This window comes from Lithobates pipiens, unplaced genomic scaffold, assembly GCF_037356315.1.
Source record: "Lithobates pipiens isolate NorthernLeopardFrog02 unplaced genomic scaffold, aLitPip1_a1.2 Scaffold_18, whole genome shotgun sequence".
Taxonomy (NCBI): domain Eukaryota; kingdom Metazoa; phylum Chordata; class Amphibia; order Anura; family Ranidae; genus Lithobates; species Lithobates pipiens.
Window position 1 is genome coordinate 520,060,161 of NW_027507758.1, and position 19,190 is coordinate 520,079,350.

Here is a 19,190-nt window from a genome sequence, read left to right on the forward strand (position 1 = left end):
CCTGGCCAATGCCCTTCGGACAAAAGTCCGAAGTTTTGTCTACGGAAAATGTGATCGTGTGTACGAGGCTTAAAGTGGTTGTAAACCCTTACAACCAACTTTGACCTACAGGTAAGCCTAGATTAAGGCTTACCTGTAGGTCCAAGAAATATCTCCTAAACCTACACGGTTTAGGAGATATTTTCCGAAAGCATGCGCCATAGATAGCGGCACGCAGGCGCACTGAGCGCGCTGCGGTCAATGGCGATATGCCGCGAGTGGTGGCTTCCGTGCGCATGCGTGGGAGTGACGTCATCGCTGCTTCGCTGAATGACAGCGGCGGATCGGCGACACCCACCGAGAAGATGGATGCGCCGGAACTACAGGGGACAGCGGTGACTTCACTGGCTCCTGTGTCAGGTAAGTGACACATAATGGACTACTATGCGATGCATAGTAGTCCATTATGCTTTACCTTTTCAGGGAATGAAAGAGGAAGTAAAGCCATCAGGGTTAACTTCCTCATTAAGACCAACTTCGATCCAACGATCATGCTGGAAAACCAGAATTTGATCAGCTGTTGCAGCCAGTGGCTGCAGCACTGATCAGTGTTTTCTGACGGAGGGGAGTCCCCGCTGTCCGAATACAATAGCACAGAGTGGGAGATTTCTGCATCCAGATGAGCAGCAGTGAGGTGCAAAAGAAAAAGGTAGAAATAGTAACAATTTTCCAATTTCTTTGGTGCATGCTCCCACCTGCACTGAACATTCTCTTTATTCACGTTTGTTATGTGTCTAAAGCCCTTTCATTCCGAAATCTCAGTTTTTACTACATTTTATGTGTTCCTAGTCAGTGTCACCGATTATACAAAACAGATGAGAACAAACTCAAATCTACAACTGATAAAATCTTAAATCCATTAAAAATAAAATGTCTTTGAAGACAACAGTCTGGGTTTTTGCTCAAATTAACATTTAGGTTTAGTTCAAGACTGGAGGTTGTGGGTTACAAAGTACTATATTTCACAGATAACACCAGCACCTGCATTGAGTTACACCAGCCACTCTCCAAATCTAATTTATTACACGCTGACAAGACTTCAGGCTGAAGTGTGCATGCTAGGGAACCTTTCCTGCTTTTTATCTGGTCCTAAGGCAGCCCATAGATTAGTCGGTGTTTTCTGCTCAAACAGCAAGCTGAAAAAAAACTGACCTGATTCCCCCATCAACACACTGAAGAGGGATGAGGAAATCCTCCCTGCTGAGTTATGGTATTCTGAGAGTGGGGTGACTTCGTCTGCCATCAGAATACATTGAAGGCCATAGCCTGCAGCTCTGATCGAATGGGAAAAATCTGACAAGGCAGTTATACATTAGTAAATCAATAGACCGAATTCTCTTCAACCTCCCTGCACATACATGGATCGAAATTCATCTGGTTACTGCTGAACCTGCCAAATGCTGATGCATGTATGCAGTGGCAATGCTTGGTGGCAAAAAAAACAGGGGTTTCAGCCCAAAGTCCGAGCCCAGCACCGGGGAGGGGGGGGGGAGGGTAGTGCCTACCTGATACGCTCTGACCTACTTGACGCTGACCTACCTGACATACACTGACCTACACTGACCTACCTGACATACATTGACCTACCTGACATACACTGACCTACCTGACACACACTGACATATACTGACCCACACTGACCTACTTGACACTGACCCACACTGACCTACCACACATACACTGACCTACAATGACCTACCTGACACACAATGACCTACCTGACATACACTGACCTACCTAGGTGTCCTCTTGCAGCTCAGCGGCGAGCCCATCACACAGTAGAATAGACTTAAAGTGGTTTTGTACAGAAAATTGCAAGTTCGTCTTATTCAAATGGCTTTGGAACATAGATGCAGTTATGACCATTGAAATAAAATAATATGCAGTATTTACCTTTTATTTTTAATGTTTATGCCGACTTCTGGGCTCTCCTCCCGTGGGAGTAGGCGTGTTTATCGGCTTCGCAATGGTCCCTGGGAACTTTTTTAGCTATTTCCCAGGAATCCATGGGGGACACAGTCAAGCCGAAATTGCCATTTTGAAAGTGGGCAGGCAGCTCTATCAGCCATTACCACTATAGCACAGGAGACAAAAGGAAGGAAAACAAAGAGGACACTCGATGAGCATGTGCGAGATGGAGCAGTGGATGCTGGGAGCTCAGTGTCATCGCATCCAGGAAGTAAATGCTTGTGGGCTTCAAACGCCCACGGTGAAAATGGAAACCGCCGGACTGCTTTTTTAAAAGTTTTCCTTAGCAATGAAATCGTCACGCCGGGGGTTAAAAAGACGCCGATCGTGGCTGCAAAGACCCGGTAGGAATTGCCCAACAGTGACACAGGTAAAAAAAAAAAAAAACGGCAGTGGAATCCCGCTTTAAGGTAGCCAGAGCCATGATGAGGAGAGGATAGCCGCCTGGCCACCCGAGCACCAAGTGGGTCAGGATCTCCTTACAGTGGCATGGCAACCATATTGTAATTCCCGTTTTCTGGAGCCTGCAGCGCCTATGATGGACGTCACACGTCCCGCAGTCCCTGCATTGGACTAGTGGGATGTCCATTAGCGCTGCAGGCTCCTGAAGGCTGGACCTGCTATTACACTCGGCTGCTCTCGGGACAGATCGGTCCCTGCACAGCGGCGACCTCAGGGCTAATAATAGAACCGTGCCTATCCGAGACCTGGGGCTTTTTGGGGACCCACTCTAGGCTTTAGCCACCATCAGCCCCCCGCTGATGCCACTGCATGTATGGCTGGCTTTAGCCCATTTAGAGCTGCACTATATTACCAAAAGTATTGAGACGTCTGCCTTTACACGCACATGGAGTTTAATGAAATCCCAGTCTTAGTCCGAAGGGTTCATTATTGAGTTGGCCCACCTATTGCAGCTATAACAGCTTCAACTCTTCTGAGAAGGCAGTCCACAAGGTTTAGGAGTGTGTCTATGGGAATGTTTGACCATTCTTCCATAAGTGCATTTGTGAGGTCAGCCACTAATGTGGACGAGAACCCCTGGATATAGGGGTGTTGCTAGGTGGGAAAAAGACCAGGGGCTTCAGCCCAAAAGGTAAGTTTGATAACCCCTTCCACATTTTGAAGTAAGTCCAGCCCAAGCCCCCCGGCATCATGGGGGGGGGGTGGGCTCACTGGTTGCTGCCTCGCTCACCAGTGCCCATCAATGCAGCCTAATCAGTGCCCATCAATGCAACCTCACCAATGCCCATCAAGGCAGCCTCACCAGTGCCCATTAAGGCAGCCTCACCAGTGCCCATCAATGCAGCCTCATCAGTCCCCATCAATGCAGCCTGATCAGTGCCCATCAGCTAAGCCTTACCTGTGCCCATCAGTGCAGCCTTACCTGTGCCCATCAATGCAGCCTGATCAGTGCATATCAGCTCAGCCTCACCAGTGCCCATCAATGCGCCTCATCAGTGCCCATCAGCTCAGCCTCACCAATGCCCATCAATGCAGCCTGATTAGTGCCCATCAGCTCAGCCTCACCAGTGCCCATCAATGCAGCCTGATCAGTGCCCATCATCTCAGCCTAACCTGTGCCAATCAATACAGCCTTATTAGTGCCCATTAGCTCAGCTTTACCTGTGCCCATCAATGCAGCCCGATCAGTTGATGAGTTCCAGGCCAACCCAAGGCCTTGGGACTCAGCACTAATAAATCTGAATGTCAAATATGAAACCTGGGGATTTTTGGGGGCCCACTCGGGGCTATAGCCCTGGTCAGACCCCCCCCCCCCCCCTCGACGCAACTGTTTGGATATCTCCACAGTCTATGGGGTTGATTTACTAAAGGCCAATAGACAGAGCTTAGTAAATGAGGGAGAGCTCTGCTGACTTCCATCATCCAATCGTGTGCAAGCAAAAATGCTGCTTTTTTTGGGGGGGGGGGGATTTCACGCCGCAAAGTGCACAGTCTAATGGTCTTCAGTAAATCAATCCCATAGACTCTGGAGATATCCATATTCTGTATAATAATATTATTTAGATAAATACATGTCAACTCTGGAGTTATTGCTACATTTGTAAAAAGCTTTTTTTAATGTGGACAGGAGGAATATTTGGGGTTGCTCAGTTCTTATGTAATTTATTGTTAGCACATAATTAAATGACCATATTTTATGATTGGTGTGTTACAGTATTATATATGTGTTAACCTAAACCCTCCTTTGATTTCACACAATTCAAATCAATTGAATTTACACATTGTGATGTCAAGTATTTACATACGGAGGTGGCCAAGACATTACTTATATATTACAGATTGAGGAAAAGGTTGACTGAGGGCAACAACATTTTGATGATAATGAGATATGTTCCTGTTATAAAGGGACAGCTGGCAACCTGACACTATAGCCACTTCATAAATGTGGTGTATGTCACTAAGATTCATATGATTAATTCTCATGCTTCCTTACTTCACCTTTTTTATTTATAAGCATATCCTACTTCCTAGTTTCCCAGTTCAGGAAAATACTGACGTACAGCAAAAAATAGACAATGTATTTGACCTCACTGACCTGACAACTCAATAGAAATTTACAAAAGGTTTAGACAATAGTTTTAGAGGCAAAAAAATAACAATATAATATTCAGTTTTATGGTAAAAACAGCTTTTCGGAAAATAAATAATGCATAAAACACAAGAATCTGGCCACACATCAGCTTTTTACTGTGATGTTCTCGTAGATTGCCCACCTTGAACAGTGCAATTAAATAGAAATATGTTCAAAGAATGACATTTATTGGTTTTTAAAAGCCACAGTGAAACATGAAGTAAAGCAATGACTTTTTTGGGTTAAGAAGCCCTCCATCAGGCTAATTCCTTAATTGCCACTTTCACGGTGTGCACCTGGCTCTTGCAACGCTGTTCATCGCTAAAAGCAGAAATGATTTTCCAGCACTCCTGTCTCAGGCAGCTGCTGACATGATATATGTCTCCACTGTCATAAGGTGTTCATTTACTGTGGCGGAAGCTTTCTACTAGACCTAAAAAGGTTTACATTACTTTTGATCCCATTCTTAAAGATATTTAAAGTTCAATGCTGGATTTCCCTTTTTTTTTTCTTTTTTTTTTTTTTTTTAGTTACCTGGATTTATACTTGGTGGATCTGTGATATAAAAATTTAACAATGTAAACATGTTAATAAAATAACAATTTAGCTGTTTTTCCTTTCCTTTTATGACATGCCAATTAGAAATAAAATTGAATAGAGAGGGAGAATACCTTAGCGGTAGGGATGAAGCCTAGGTTTGCGGTAGAACCCCAGGATTCGTGAAATTAATGACTTGTAAAGTTTTGGCTGAGAGCTTTGCCATCAGAGAAAATGAACAACATATAACGCAGTACATAGCCATTGCCCCTGGTGATCTGAGTCAGTAATTTATAATAATTAATAACCCAGCCCTCTTTTTTTAAAAGGGCGAGTCACAGCAGCAATATTCGATGGATCCCCTTGGGTACATCCAACCTATTCATAGATGGTTCAAATCTTGGCTGGTCCCTGCTTAACTGGCTGAGATTCGCACCATCTGTGACCGGCCTAACTGTTCCAATACACAATGACAATATTGCGGATCCATCGATCCACTTGGGTACAAAAAGCAAGTGAGGTTTACAGTGTGCAATTATTGCCACTAGTAATAACTACTGGCAGAGAAGGCTCCTGATCCCCTTCCATGGTGGGATAACACAAAAGCTCCCCGGGAGGGATACCCCCATCAACACTGACACTGTTTTTTTTATGTTTGTTTTGTTTTTTACAACTGTTTTGATGGGGGAATCGAGTGATTTTCTCTTTCTTGAAATCCGTGATTGCAGGAAAGAAAATCACACCATTTATGGCCTGCCCTAGAGCTAACAATTCTGTGTGGGGAGAGATCCTTTCATTTTTATTTTTCATTCTGGCACTGGTACGTACATGCCCATGGCTTTTCTTGCTGATTAGCCATACAAATGACCAGAATTGGTCATTTGTAGAGCTAACCCCCCCCCCCCCCCCCCAAATAGACAAACTTTAAATAAGGTTAGCGAAACTGTTTGCTAACCAAATCTGGGCCAACTTGTGTACCGTCTACCCCAGAATTTGCACCACTTGGAGCATTGTGCAGTCGCACAACCTTAGACATTATTACAAGCTATTTCTGTATTTCACACCATACGAAGAGAATTTTAATTCATGTAGCAATTTGTTGCTACGCCTAGCAATTAACCATTAGCAAGTTTAGTAATATGAGTGAGCTGCTAGAAACTCTAGCCTTAGTAATACTCTCTTGACTTTATACCCCTGGCAAATTGATTTTTACTGGTTAATGTTCATTATGGAACATGTATTTATTTATATTTGTATAATTTTTATTTTCATATCGTTTTTAAAACAAAAATGCACCAACGGTGCATTCAAAATTTGAAGTGCCAAGGTTACATTATAATTATTATAGAGGTTTTATATAGCGCCAACAGTTTGCTCAGCGCTTTACAACATGAGGGCAGACATTACAGTTACATTACAATTTGGTACAAGAGGAATCAGAGGGCCCTGCTCATTAGAGCTTACACACAACAATTGTCTCCATAATCATATATAAATCGGAAAAAGACCGAATAGGCCCTACAAACATCCTGATTACACACTGTTGTTATTTATACATATGGCAAAGTAGCCAACATGGGAAAATCTAGTTGCAAAATTTGAGTTTGCCTATAGAAAAGAAACACTTATCTTGTGTTCAACCATAGCATCAACATTTGGTACGTTGTATATCTTTTACAAAGGATTTTATTAATATTCAATCCAACAAATAAAGTCAACAGTTAGATGGTTACATTGCATTTTTGACAAGAACAAGGCAGGAAAATATGCTTGTTCAAATCTCTGTGCTTTATGTCAATAAAGATCTTAATATCACTAGCTGAGGCAACTTGGAAATTCAAACTACAGTATATGTAGGATTAGAATGAAAGCATCCAATCAGGCTGGTACATTTTATATCAAAGGATAAGAAAATCTCTCTAGAAAGAACATGGAAGGTTAGCAAGTAAAATACTCTTGCAATTGGTACAAAAAAAATATTTATTAGGTACTGATTATATCACAAAATAAAGAAAAATAAGAAAGTAAAAAGAAAAGAACATTTCCAGGTCAATAAGCACCATTTTTCTGTGCCCCTTTAAGGACACAGCAAATCTTACAAATAGAAATGGTACCACTGGTACTCCACCCAATAAATAAAGGGCTGCTTGCTATACATGTCAGAACATTCATTTTATCATAAGTTTTTTAATTTATTTTTTTATTATCTGCACAATGTGATTATGGCTAAGGGCTCGTCACATGAGAAATTGATCGCTGCATGCTGGTCTGCTATTGTATTCTACTTGTTTAGCTCACTCCATAGAAAACCATTTGTTCTATGTCTATCTGATCAGATGTGCACATTTTGCAGTGATAAAACAGATTTTTTTTAAATTTTTACCAGCCGTGAACCGCAACATATACAATTTGCCATTATTCACAGGAAAGATGTAGAAAAGCAAATTAGATAATATTGATTAAATGATAAAAAAAAAAACGTAAACATAAATCTATTTCTGCAATTCAAATTAAATGGCTTCCTTAGAGTTATACCATATGAACCAACTCATTAACGGAGACTCTTGACATCTCCATATGTACTTCCATTTCAAAATGAAAATAATATATTTTGTTAATTATTAATGTAGAAAAAAAAACACTATCATTCTAATTGATGAATGACATCTATATGATTTTGTTGGCAGTTATATAAGAGGAACAACACTTAAAATGAAACTTCTGGTTTTTGGATGGACTACTGGACTTTGTACTTCCCATGTAAGTAGGAAATTTATGAAGTACAGATGTGACAAGACTACACAGAGCCAGAAAAGAACCTTAATACCTGTTTGCCCATGGATTTTTGTAGCTATTCTTTAGAAGTAAAGTTGACGATAAGCTTGATATTCAACCTAATGTTCCTCCAAAAGTCTGCTTGTGACAAAAATTGTATGCGAATGTTAAGATCTGTTTTATATTATCACACGCTGTGAGGTTGATCTACTAAAACCAGAGAGTTCCTGGTTTAGAAAGCAATTAGCTCCCAGGTTTTTTTGTCAAAGCTTAATTGGACAAGCTGAAGTTAGAAGCTGATTGGTTACCAAGCACAGCTGCACCAGATTTTGCACTCTCCAGTTTTAGTAAATCAACTCCTGTATGATCTAAGCCAAGTATAGACTCAACCAAATTCAAAAATGATAATCAGTAAAACAGATGGGAACTGGAGGTCTTTGAGGTATTAATATTCAACTCAAGTACTTCTGTAGCTGACATTTTCAAACAAAAACATATACAACCTGATATATTTGCAGTAATAATTTTTAATCTTGACTATTATTATTATTATTATTATATAGGTTTTATATGGCGATAACAGTTTACGCAACGATTTACAATATAAAAGGGAGACAATACAGTTACAATACAATAAAATACAACAGGATTAAGAGGGTCCTGCTCAGAAGAGCTTACAATCTAATAGGATGAGGAAAGTGGTACAAAAGGTTGTAACTGTTGGGAATGACTGATGGAAGTGGTAAAAGTCTAGTTGGAGGCATGATAGGCTTCCCTGAAGAGATGAGTTTTCAGGGATTGCCTGAAGGCAGCCAGAGTAGGAGAATGTTGAGGCTTTGGAGACAGGTTGAGGTAGAGAATTCCAGAGGATGGGAGAGGCTTTGGAGAAATCGTGGAGACGAGCATGGGAGGAGGAAATAACTTTACTGTTGTCTTATTTTTTAATTTAAAAGAGTGTATGTTTTCCAAAAAAAGTGCGCTTGTAAGACCGCTGCGCAAATACGGTGTGACAGAAGGTATTGCAACCAGCTGCCATTTTATTCTCTAGGGTGTTATAAAAAATATATATAATGTTTGGGTTCTAAGTAATTTTCTAGCAACAACAAATCTCAGAAAGAGGCTCGGTCCTTAAGTGGTTAGGCTATGAAGTGGCTACTGGTAGGATCACCAGGTGAAATTAAATGAAAAAAAAAACTGAAAAAAGAAAACTAATGCAACTACCACATGAAAGGACAGGAAGTCTGCAATCTGTTCTCAGGAGTAAGTACAAGAGTTAGGGCTTTTTTACAGGGGCAGCCAACAGTGGGCTGTATACATGCCATGGCTGCAATGCTTTGCTTCGCAGCTATGGCATTTTTAAGTGAGTCTGCTGAGTTTGACAGGCAGCACTGCTCGTCCATTGAGATATGGGGGCCACACCGCAACCATGAACAAAATGCCTGGCCCACAGTTGCAGTATGGTCCCCCAATATAAAATTTCAACTTGGCAATTGATAAAAAAATTTAAAATAAAATAAAAAATGTAAATAAAAAAGGGGATTAGGAATGCTGCTATTCTGTCTTCTGAAAAGCTTAACAAAAGAGTGTGAAAGAACCTTTAGGAAAAGGAAGATCAAACTTTGCATTTTCCAAAATGACAATATGTATGTAATTCAAGAAGACTATATGGATTCTATAATGTCAAATCGTAGTATGTACTTCTTATGTATTCTTATTTTAAATATGCATTATATATGTAAATCACCTCACATAGAACAAAATCAAGGATATCAAGTTTGAACTTTGCAAATAATGGGTGGCTTTTTAAAATTGCCCCTTTCAAAGGGGATTCTGAGCACTTGTAATCCCCTGTGCATCTTGTGTGACAGGACCAGTGAGCTTACAATTGAACTCTCTAGATTAGTGTTTCACAATAGTATGAAAATGCTGCATTCAGTGCTTTTCATCTGCACTAGTAGTGAGTGAGAAATGCTGACTTCAGTATATTTTGTCTATGTTTATAATGTATCCTGTATTAATTTTTTTTTCTATTGAAAAAGCCTATGGCGTGCAAAACACACCCAAAAACTTCCACCCGGTGCCAAAAAAAGTGCACACACATAAAGAGTGACACACAAAAACGTGCAACGGGTGTCTGCTGTCCTCCACAAGGAAGGACCTTACCCTGATCCCCCGGGGCGTTAGGCTCCAGACGGGGACTGAGGTACCAAATACATGGCCCATCCAGCCGAAGCCAGACGACCGTTTTTCTCCGTAAGGTCTGCCGAAACAGACCCACCCAGGTACTAGGGTAGGGGCTCCCCCGAAGGGAGACCCCTCAAAGAGAGGGCGAACCAAGCCAGAAGGCCTATGTTCACCTTCCCTGTATTAAGTTGCTGTATCCAAAGTTATGGAAGATTTTAATTATTAAAAAAAGGTTCTTATAGCAGTAGAGCATTGGAGCACCAAATGGCATATCTCACAGTCACAGTATTTTCTACTTCCAGGCAAGCAGTCACTTCCAGCACTATGAGGTCTTCTGTGGTGGAAAGCACAAGGACAATGGCTATTCCAAAACTGGGCGGATGCAGCCCTCCTCAGGTGGGGTAATCCGAATTGATAATACAAAAACAAACAAAAAAGGGAGGCACACGCACCTAGTGCATTACCGAAAGACTTTTATTTGAATATTAAAATCCATAAGAATGGATACTCACAAAATGCCAACTGTCAATTAGCCATAGAACCACACAATGCTATGCAGTGTGGGCAAACCTATACTGTTCACATCAAGGGGTGTAAAACCTGATGCATTTCGGGGCCACACCCCCTTCCTCTGAGCTATTCTACCTCTAGTTAGTTCCAGTGAGTAAACAACTGCAGTGTTTACCTGCGGACCCCACAGACACTTAAAATTTAGCTGGATTGATGCTGTGTTTTCTAAAAGTAGACAATAGTTGACCTGCATTTCTTTTCCTAAGACCTCATTCACATGGGCATAATTAAAGTGGAGTTCCACCCAAAAGTGGGACTTCCGCTTTAAGCACTCCTAGTCCCCGACATGCCAAATTTGGCATGTAATTTTTTTTGAGTGGGGGAGTGTGTACCCTTTTTTCATGGGACTTCCTGTCCCTCTTCCTGCTTACTATCTTCAGCCGCCTCGGCAACTCCTCCTCTCGCTCTAGGCAGCCCCTCCCTGCCAGCAATCTTCTGGGACACAACTCAGGTCCCAGAATATCAGCTGGCCAATAGGAGAGCGCAGTGCACGCCCGGGTGTGAAGTCGTAAGCTGTCACGGCCAGGTGCCCACAGTTACCATGACGGCGCCGAGGAGAGGATGGGGAGAGGAGCTAGCCTCCAGGCGGCCACATCGATGGACCGTGGGGCAGGTAAGTGTTGGTTTTATAAAGGTCAGCAGCTATGCTTATTGCAGCTGCTGACTTTTAATAAACTAAAAAACGGGTGGAACTCCACTTTGATGGTACATCAATGCAAACAGCCATCCATATTTGGGTGCGCGGCCCCAAACGCACCTGTATTGCTGTCAAATTGGGACCAGCAGCTGTGTCCATGCAGTTTCTGCACCCCTACAGGTATGAATGGAACTGCCTGCATGCAGATGCATGGAACACCTGTGCATCCTGGGCAGACTATACGTGGACCTTCACACAGATGTACGCTTAGGGCCGGTTCACACCAGAATCGATTGTGTGATTCCTGCAGTTCTACTTTGCAGCCCATTCATTTGGGCTGCAAATCCCACCATAAAACACAAAAAGTAGCGCATGCACTATTTTTGAAAAATGTGCCACACCAAATTGCATGGTACTCCATTTTCATGTGATCTGGTGCCGGCAAAACGCATTTGTTTGTGATCTGTGTTTGGGGTGCCATTAACAATGTGTTGGAACCAGCAGCAAATCGCAAAGGCAGTGTGTCTTGAATGCAATGCAGAAAACATGCACAGATTGGGCCTTTCATGCACTACATTCTGGCACAAACTAGCCCTACAGTATGCCAGTGTGAATAAGGCCTAAAGCTGGCTATATGCCATTCGTTTTTTTTATCGTTCAGCCAGTGGGCTTAATAAAAAACAAATCAGACTCCTCCATCCATCTTGGGAGGATTCTGTTAGGAACCTCCCTCCAGGACGCTGTATAGGGTTGCAACGGATCAAAAAACTCATGGATTGGATTGTTCCTGGGATCAGAATCACGGATCGGATCATTTTTTGGATCAGCAAATAATTGAATTTGCAAAAACCTGTGATAATTACACCACCATTTAGTCCCCACTGTAATATCCACAATCTCCCCACTGTAATATCCATGTCATCTCCCCCACTGTAATATCCATGTCATCTCCCCCACCGTAATATCCATGTCATCTCCCCCACTGTAATGGACATCTCCCCCACTGTAATATCCATGTCATCTCCCCCACTCTAATATCCATGTAATCTCCCCCACTGTAATATTGGCTGAGTATGGCTGGGTACGGCTGAGCATGGCTGGGTATTGCCGTGTATGGCTGGGTATTACCGAGTATAGCAGAGTATGGCTGGGTATTGCAGAGTATGGCTGGGTATAACCGAGTATTGCAGATTATGGCTGGGTATTGCAGAGTATGGCTGGGTATTGCAGAGTATGGCTGGGTATGGCAGAGTATGGCAGAGTATGGCTGGGCATTGCAGGATATGGCTGGGTATTGCAGGGTATGGCTGAGTATGGCAGAGTATTGCAGAGTATGGCAGAGTATGGCTGGGTATTGCAGAGTATTGCCAGGGTTTGGCAGGGTATTGCAGAGTATTGGCAGGGTTTTGCATGGTATTGCAGGGTATTGCAGAGTATTGGCGAGTATTGGCAGGGTATTGGCAGAGTATTGTCAAAGTATTGGCACAGTGTGGCAGGGTATTGGCAGAGTATGGAGGGATGGCTGTGACTGAAATTGTCACAGAGCAGCAATGTGGGGACTACAGATCTAGCCCACAGCGCTGCTGCCATCCAATCTCTCCCCTCCACTGTACAGATCTGTACACAGAGGGATATATTTGGGATATTTATTATTGCAAAAGATAAAAGATATTGTGTTTTTTTTTTCAAAATTGTCGCTCTTCTTTTTGTTTATAGCGCAAAAAAACAAAAACGTAGAGGTGATTAAATGCCACCAAAAAAAAGCTCTAATTGTGGGGAAAAGGGACGTACAGCGTCGCACCATCACGCAATTGTCAGTTAAAGCGAGGCAGTGCCGTTTCTCAAAAATGGCCTGGTCAGGAAGGGGGTAAATTCTTCCGGGGCTGAAGTGGTTAATAGATTCCTCCATTTATTCTAAACAGTGTGGATGAAGGAATTTGCACTACTGGCTTTTGTATTCAAGCAGCTGTTTGGCATACAGTGTTCCTCCAGGCTCCTCCTCCTTCATCAGGTTTTCGATGAGGTGCTAAATGGCCACCTACAGCTCAATGATGATTTAGCAAGAACTGGCCAACATTTGAGCGGTGCATGTACAGCCTTATATTCTGTTTAGCTGCAGTGCATAGGGCTCCGGCATTTAGCTGCAACACAGGTTCACAGTCCAGCCACACTACTATCCTATTAATGCAGATAGGTACTGCTACTCTTGTGAGTGCAATTCCTATTGTGCGTTTATTGTGCTTTTATGTAACCTCCCTGGTGACATAAAAAGATTTTTGAATCTCAAAGCGGTACATTGTCTCACATAGAAATTTGGCTTTATATTAAAATTTTATTTGCTTTTACATTGTAGGCCTGTAATTCTTAAGGCCCATACACACGATCAGACTTTTTGACAACAAACATGCAAATTAGCTGTTTTGGAGCAACATCCGACCGTGTGTATGCTCCATCGGACAAACTTTTTTGGTTTTCATTGGACTTTTGTTAGCTGTGCGAATGGACAAACTTTCTGCCAACAAAAGTCCAATGGAGTAAAGTCTGATCGTGTGTACAGAAAACCATAAGACTTTTGTACAAAGTACAAACAGGCATGCTCAGAAGCAATGCAAAAGATCAGACAACAATCCAGAAGTTGACCAAAGGTGGCGGTAAAGAGCAGAAAAACCACATGATTTGGTGAAAGTTGTCTGAAAAAGTCCTACCGTGTGTATGCAATACCAATTCAGGGCCGACGCCCTTTGTACAAAAATCCAAGGGAAAGTTTGTACAAAGTCCTATCGTGTGTATGAGGCTTTAGTAATAACACACTTAAATTTGTCCAAACAAGAGTCTAATAGACATCCCGAGTATGATAAAGTTTGAAAAACAAAATCATAAATTATAATATAAAAAAATAACTATAAATAATTATAATAAAAATTATAAAATTATAAAAAATAATAATATAACTATCGCTGTTTTCTATCTGGTCTTTTGACGTAAAGGGACACTTTTTGGTTGCTATGGACAATCTCAAGTTTCCAGACAGAAAGAACAGTATATGCAATGCTGTGAAAAAGTATTTGCCCCCTCTTTTTTTTTTTTTTTTTTTTTTAGCATATTTGTCACACGTAAATAACTCAGATCATCAAATAAATTTTATTATTACACAAAAATAATCAGAGTAAATACAAAATGCAGTTTTTAAATGATAGTTTAATTTATTAAGGCAAAAAATCTGTCCAAACTTGCCTGGCTTTATGTGAAAAAGTAATTGCCCCCTAAACCTAACAACTGTATTAGATACTGTGTACACCCCCTGCACTGTATTGGCAACTGTACAACAGCTGCCTGAAGTGTATTAGAAACAGTACACCACAGAATGCATTGTAGATATAGGCTATACTGGATGCAGAGTATATATATATATATATATATATATATATATATGTAGCGCCAGGCTCCTAAAGAGCATGTGCTATGTTTTGTAAATTTAGTTTTTTCCTAAGACTATAGTTGGGTCTTAGGGTTAATTTCACTAAATTGTGGTTTTGCCCTCAGTTTGGCTGGACTGTACTATGTTCTGCCTGGTCATGGGTGTAGGTATCACCTTTGATGGGCATTGGGTACCAATCTCTCTCTCGGAGCCAATCAGTGGGTGCGTTGTCTCGCTGTGTATTCCAGGAGAGGGTACTTAAGGTGCTGAGATCACGTGGTTCTGGGTTCCGGTCCAGAAGTATGTTCTGAATCCATGGTCCTGGTCCTCCTGACCAGCCCCCAGAGGACCTTGGTGCGGATCCATCCATTTCCGAGCCTCGGGACTGGCTAGGCCGAGGCGCAGTAACGGGAAGGAGGATTCTAAAATGGTCCAGTGCCATCTTGGGTTTGGAGAGGCCCAGGATTCTGCAATGCAATCCCGAGTGTGGCTCGGGGTTACCACTAAGGGCTTGTTCACACTTGACTAAATTACTGACGCTCAACAAACACTCCTATAGCGTTTGTATGGCATTAGTATAGGCATCAGACAGGCATCAATGAGCTTTAGAATGGGGCGTTTTACAAGCGTTAAACGTTCCCTAAATGCCCTATGCACGGTTTCATAGCGTTTGATGAATGTTAAAACTGCTCCACAATGGAAAGTGACTAATTTTAATGTGCCGCAACTGCACCAATACTGCGCCGAAACCACCTGCCAGAGTGTTTGTGGAGCATTACCATAGACTTGAATGGGAGGCATTGAAAGGCTTCAAATGCCTCCTAACTTGACATGAGGCTTCAATTATGAAGCAATGCAATGCTGACGCTTAGTGTGAACAGCACAATGTGCTGTCTATTATATCTTGTGCATAGACATTTGAGGGGTGCTTTTAATGCCTGTCAAAGATCTTAGGTACTGGTATTTTCAACTTGAGCAAGCAGATTCTGAGAAAAAGCTACTGGACAAAGGTTTGAAGTTTGCTCCGCCTAGGAGCTTGAGCAAATTTCAAACCTATATGGACGTACACAAATATGTCCGGAGGCTCAACATTAAGAGATATATGTTGAGCAACCCCATTAGAGAGGACAACATCAGAAGAACTGAATTTCAGCATTCCAATCTCTCAAATGCATCATTGTTTAATCCCGTTAAAGTGTTTAGGGATGTAGTTCTACGTGATTTGGATAAGATCAGGATTAAGAAGGTCAAAATGCAAAGTGATTTGCAAAAGGGTTTGGATACCCTCTGCAGTAATAAATCACTGGTCATTAGACCAGCGGATAAAGGCGGGGGGATTGGAGTTCTGGATGGGTGTGATTACCTGAAGGAGATGCATCGCATTGTAGATGATGGTGACACTAAAGCCGCGTACACACGTGGCGGACTGTCTGGCCAACTTAGTCCGTCAGACAATCCGACGGACAGTCCGTCATACTTTCGAATGAACGGACTTGCCCACACACGGCACTTTTTGAGCGGACTAATACGGCGGACTAAGTCCGCCATACTATCCGCCCTACTTTTGAAATGAACGGACTCGCCCACACACGCGGAGGAAAGTCCGTTCATTTTGAGCGCGTCTCCAGGTAGGCGGGGCCCGCGAAGGAGACGTCGCTGACCCCGCCGCCTGGTATGGACTTAAAGGGGAACCCCAACGCCGAAAAAAATCGGCGTGGGGGTCCCCCCCAAGTCCACAACAGACCCTTGTCCGAGCACGCTACCCGGCCGGCCAGGAAAGGGGGCGAGCGAGCGCCCCCCCTCCTGAGCCGTACCAGGCCGCGTGCCCTCAACATGGGGGGGTGCCTTGGGGAAGGGGGGGCCGCCCGGCCCCCGCCACCCCAAAGCACCTTGTCCCCATGTTGATGAGGACAAGGGCCTCTTCCCAACAACCCTGGCCGTTGGTTGTCGGGGTCTGCGGGCGGGGGACTTATCGGAATCCGGGAGCCCCCTTTAATAAGAATGTGACATAAAGCCATGTGACACCGCCCCATTGTCCCTATATAAGTGGCAGCGGAGCGCGTCCCTGGCATTCCGGCCGGAGAGAGCGTCGAGGCAACATCTCCTGGAGAAGAAGAAGAAGAAGAAGAAGAAGAAGAAGAAGAACGGAAGGTGGCGGCGACGGCGGCGACGGCGGCGACAGAAGACCGGGCCACCGCCTGTAAAAGAGCTATAAGAAGGCGCGTTGGCCCGGCAGAAGAACCGAAGAGGGGGACAAGACCCCCGAAGTCGGGAGAAGAGGCCAGCGGCGAGGAAGAAAGCCGGACTCCTCCGCTAGCAAAAGAGCTACAAGAAGATAGCGGAGGAGTCCGGCGAGAAGACCCCCGAAGACGGAAGACCCCTGGAGCTGTGCAATAAAATATTTTAACCCTGTGTTGTGTTTTTTTTGTACTTTTTTTCACAGGTGAATGGGTAGGGGTACATTGTACCCCATACTCATTCACATAGGGTGGGGGGCCGGTATCCGGGGGCCCCCTTATTAAAGGGGGCTCCCGGATTCCGATAAGCCCCCCGCCCGCAGACCCCGACAACCAACGGCCAGGGTTGTCGGGAAGAGGCCCTTGTCCTCATCAACATGGGGACAAGGTGCTTTGGGGTGGGGGGGCCGCGCGGCCCCCCCTTCCCCAAGGCACCCCCCATGTTGAGGGCACGCGGCCTGGTACGGCTCAGGAGGGGGGGCGCTCGCTCGCCCCCCTTTCCTGGCCGGCCGGGTAGCGTGCTCGGACAAGGGTCTGTTGTGGACTTGGGGGGGACCCCCACGCCGATTTTTTTCGACGTTGGGGTTCCCCTTTAAGTCCATACCAGGTGGCGGGGCCAGCGACTTCTCCGTCGTGGGCCCCGCCTACCTGGATACTCGCTCGAAATGAGCTGACTTTTCTCCGGGCGGGAAAAGTCCGCTCATTTCAAAAGTATGGCGGACTGGCACACACACGGGCGGATTGTCCGCCGAAATGCGAGTCCAGCGGACAGTATTTCCAACATTCCAAAATACTTAGTCCACCAGACTGCACGCTGAAAAAGTCCGCTGAAGCCCACACACGAGCGGACTGTCCGCTGAAATGTGTTTCGGCAGACTAAGTAGGCCAGACAGTCCGCCTGTGTGTACGCGGCTTTATACTGTGTTGAACAGAGACCCAGTGGTGAAATATAAACAAGAACTCGAAAGGATTGTGGATGGAGGTTTTTGTAAGGGCATCCTTAACCACTTCAATACAGGGCACTTTCACCCCCTTCCTTCCCAGCCCAATTTTCAGCTTTCAGCGCTCTAGCGCTTTCAGTGACAATTGCGCGGTCATGCTACACTGTACCCAAATGAAATTGTTATCATTTTGTTCGCACAAATAGAGCTTTATTTTGGTGTTATTTATTCACGACTCCGTTTTTTTTTTTTTGCGATATAAGCGCAAAAAAAGCGGAAATTTGGGAAAAAAACAATATTTTCTTTTTTCTATTTGAAAAGAAATCCAATAAAATCAAATTTTGTCATAAATTTAAGCCAAAATGTATTCTGCTACATGTTTTTGGTAAAAAAAATTCCGTTAAGTGTATAATAATTGGTTTGTGTGATCACGGACATATGTACGCAAATGATCATGTACATATGTGTGCAGGTGATCACGTACATATGTGTGCAGATAATCATTGGGACATGTGATTTTAGTGGGACATATGTGGGGGACATGTTTTTATTATTAGGGACATGTGTTTTTATTATTTGGGGACATGTATGTTTTGGGGACATGTGTGTTTTGGGGACATATGTGGGGACTGTGTTTTCACTGTGTGGTGTGTTGTGTGTTTACACTACACTGATGATCAGTGAGTAAAAAGCTGTGAAAAGCAGCCCATACTCACTGATCATCAGCCGGCTGCAGCGTTCTGCTCTCCTCTTCTCAGCGGTGACTTTCGTGTGAGGAGAGGAGAGCCGATTGCCTAGCAACCGGCTGTTTGTTTACATCACATGACGGCCGTGATTGGACACGGCCGTCATGTGATCAGGAGGGCCAATCACAGAGCCCTCCTGCCGATCTGAGATGTGCCGTGTCCGGGTGACACGAGCACATCGGGATCGCGCCGCTGCGCGGGAGCGCGCGCGCGCGATCCCGCTGCTCCTGAATGACGTTCCTGAACGTCCTATCAGGAGCAGGCGGCTCCCACCCGGTCGTATATATACATTGGCCGGGTGGGAAGTGGTTAATGAAAAAGAAAGGCTTTTTTTGGTGCCTGTAGCCCCCCATACACCAGTGATTTATTATCTTCCAAAGTTACATGAAAATCAAATTTGCCCCCGGGACGTCCAATAGTCAGTGGTATTGACTCAGTGAAGTCCCGGGTGGGCAAATATATTGATCATTACCTAAAACCCCTGGTTCAGACAGTCCCACCCTATGTTAAAGATACCAAACAGATTATTAATATACTATCTGAGA

At 43.7% G+C, this 19,190-nt stretch overlaps 1 long non-coding RNA gene across 1 annotated transcript in view; it reads left to right on the top strand.

The window, feature by feature from the left end:
* The first annotated feature begins 7,819 nt into the window (after window positions 1-7,819).
* LOC143990247 (uncharacterized) overlaps window positions 7,820-19,190 on the top strand; it is a 205,798-nt gene continuing 194,427 nt past the window's right edge. Inside the window, exon 1 of the long non-coding RNA XR_013277243.1 lies at window positions 7,820-7,897. This is a non-coding gene — a long non-coding RNA (uncharacterized LOC143990247). The remainder of the gene's footprint in view (window positions 7,898-19,190) is intronic.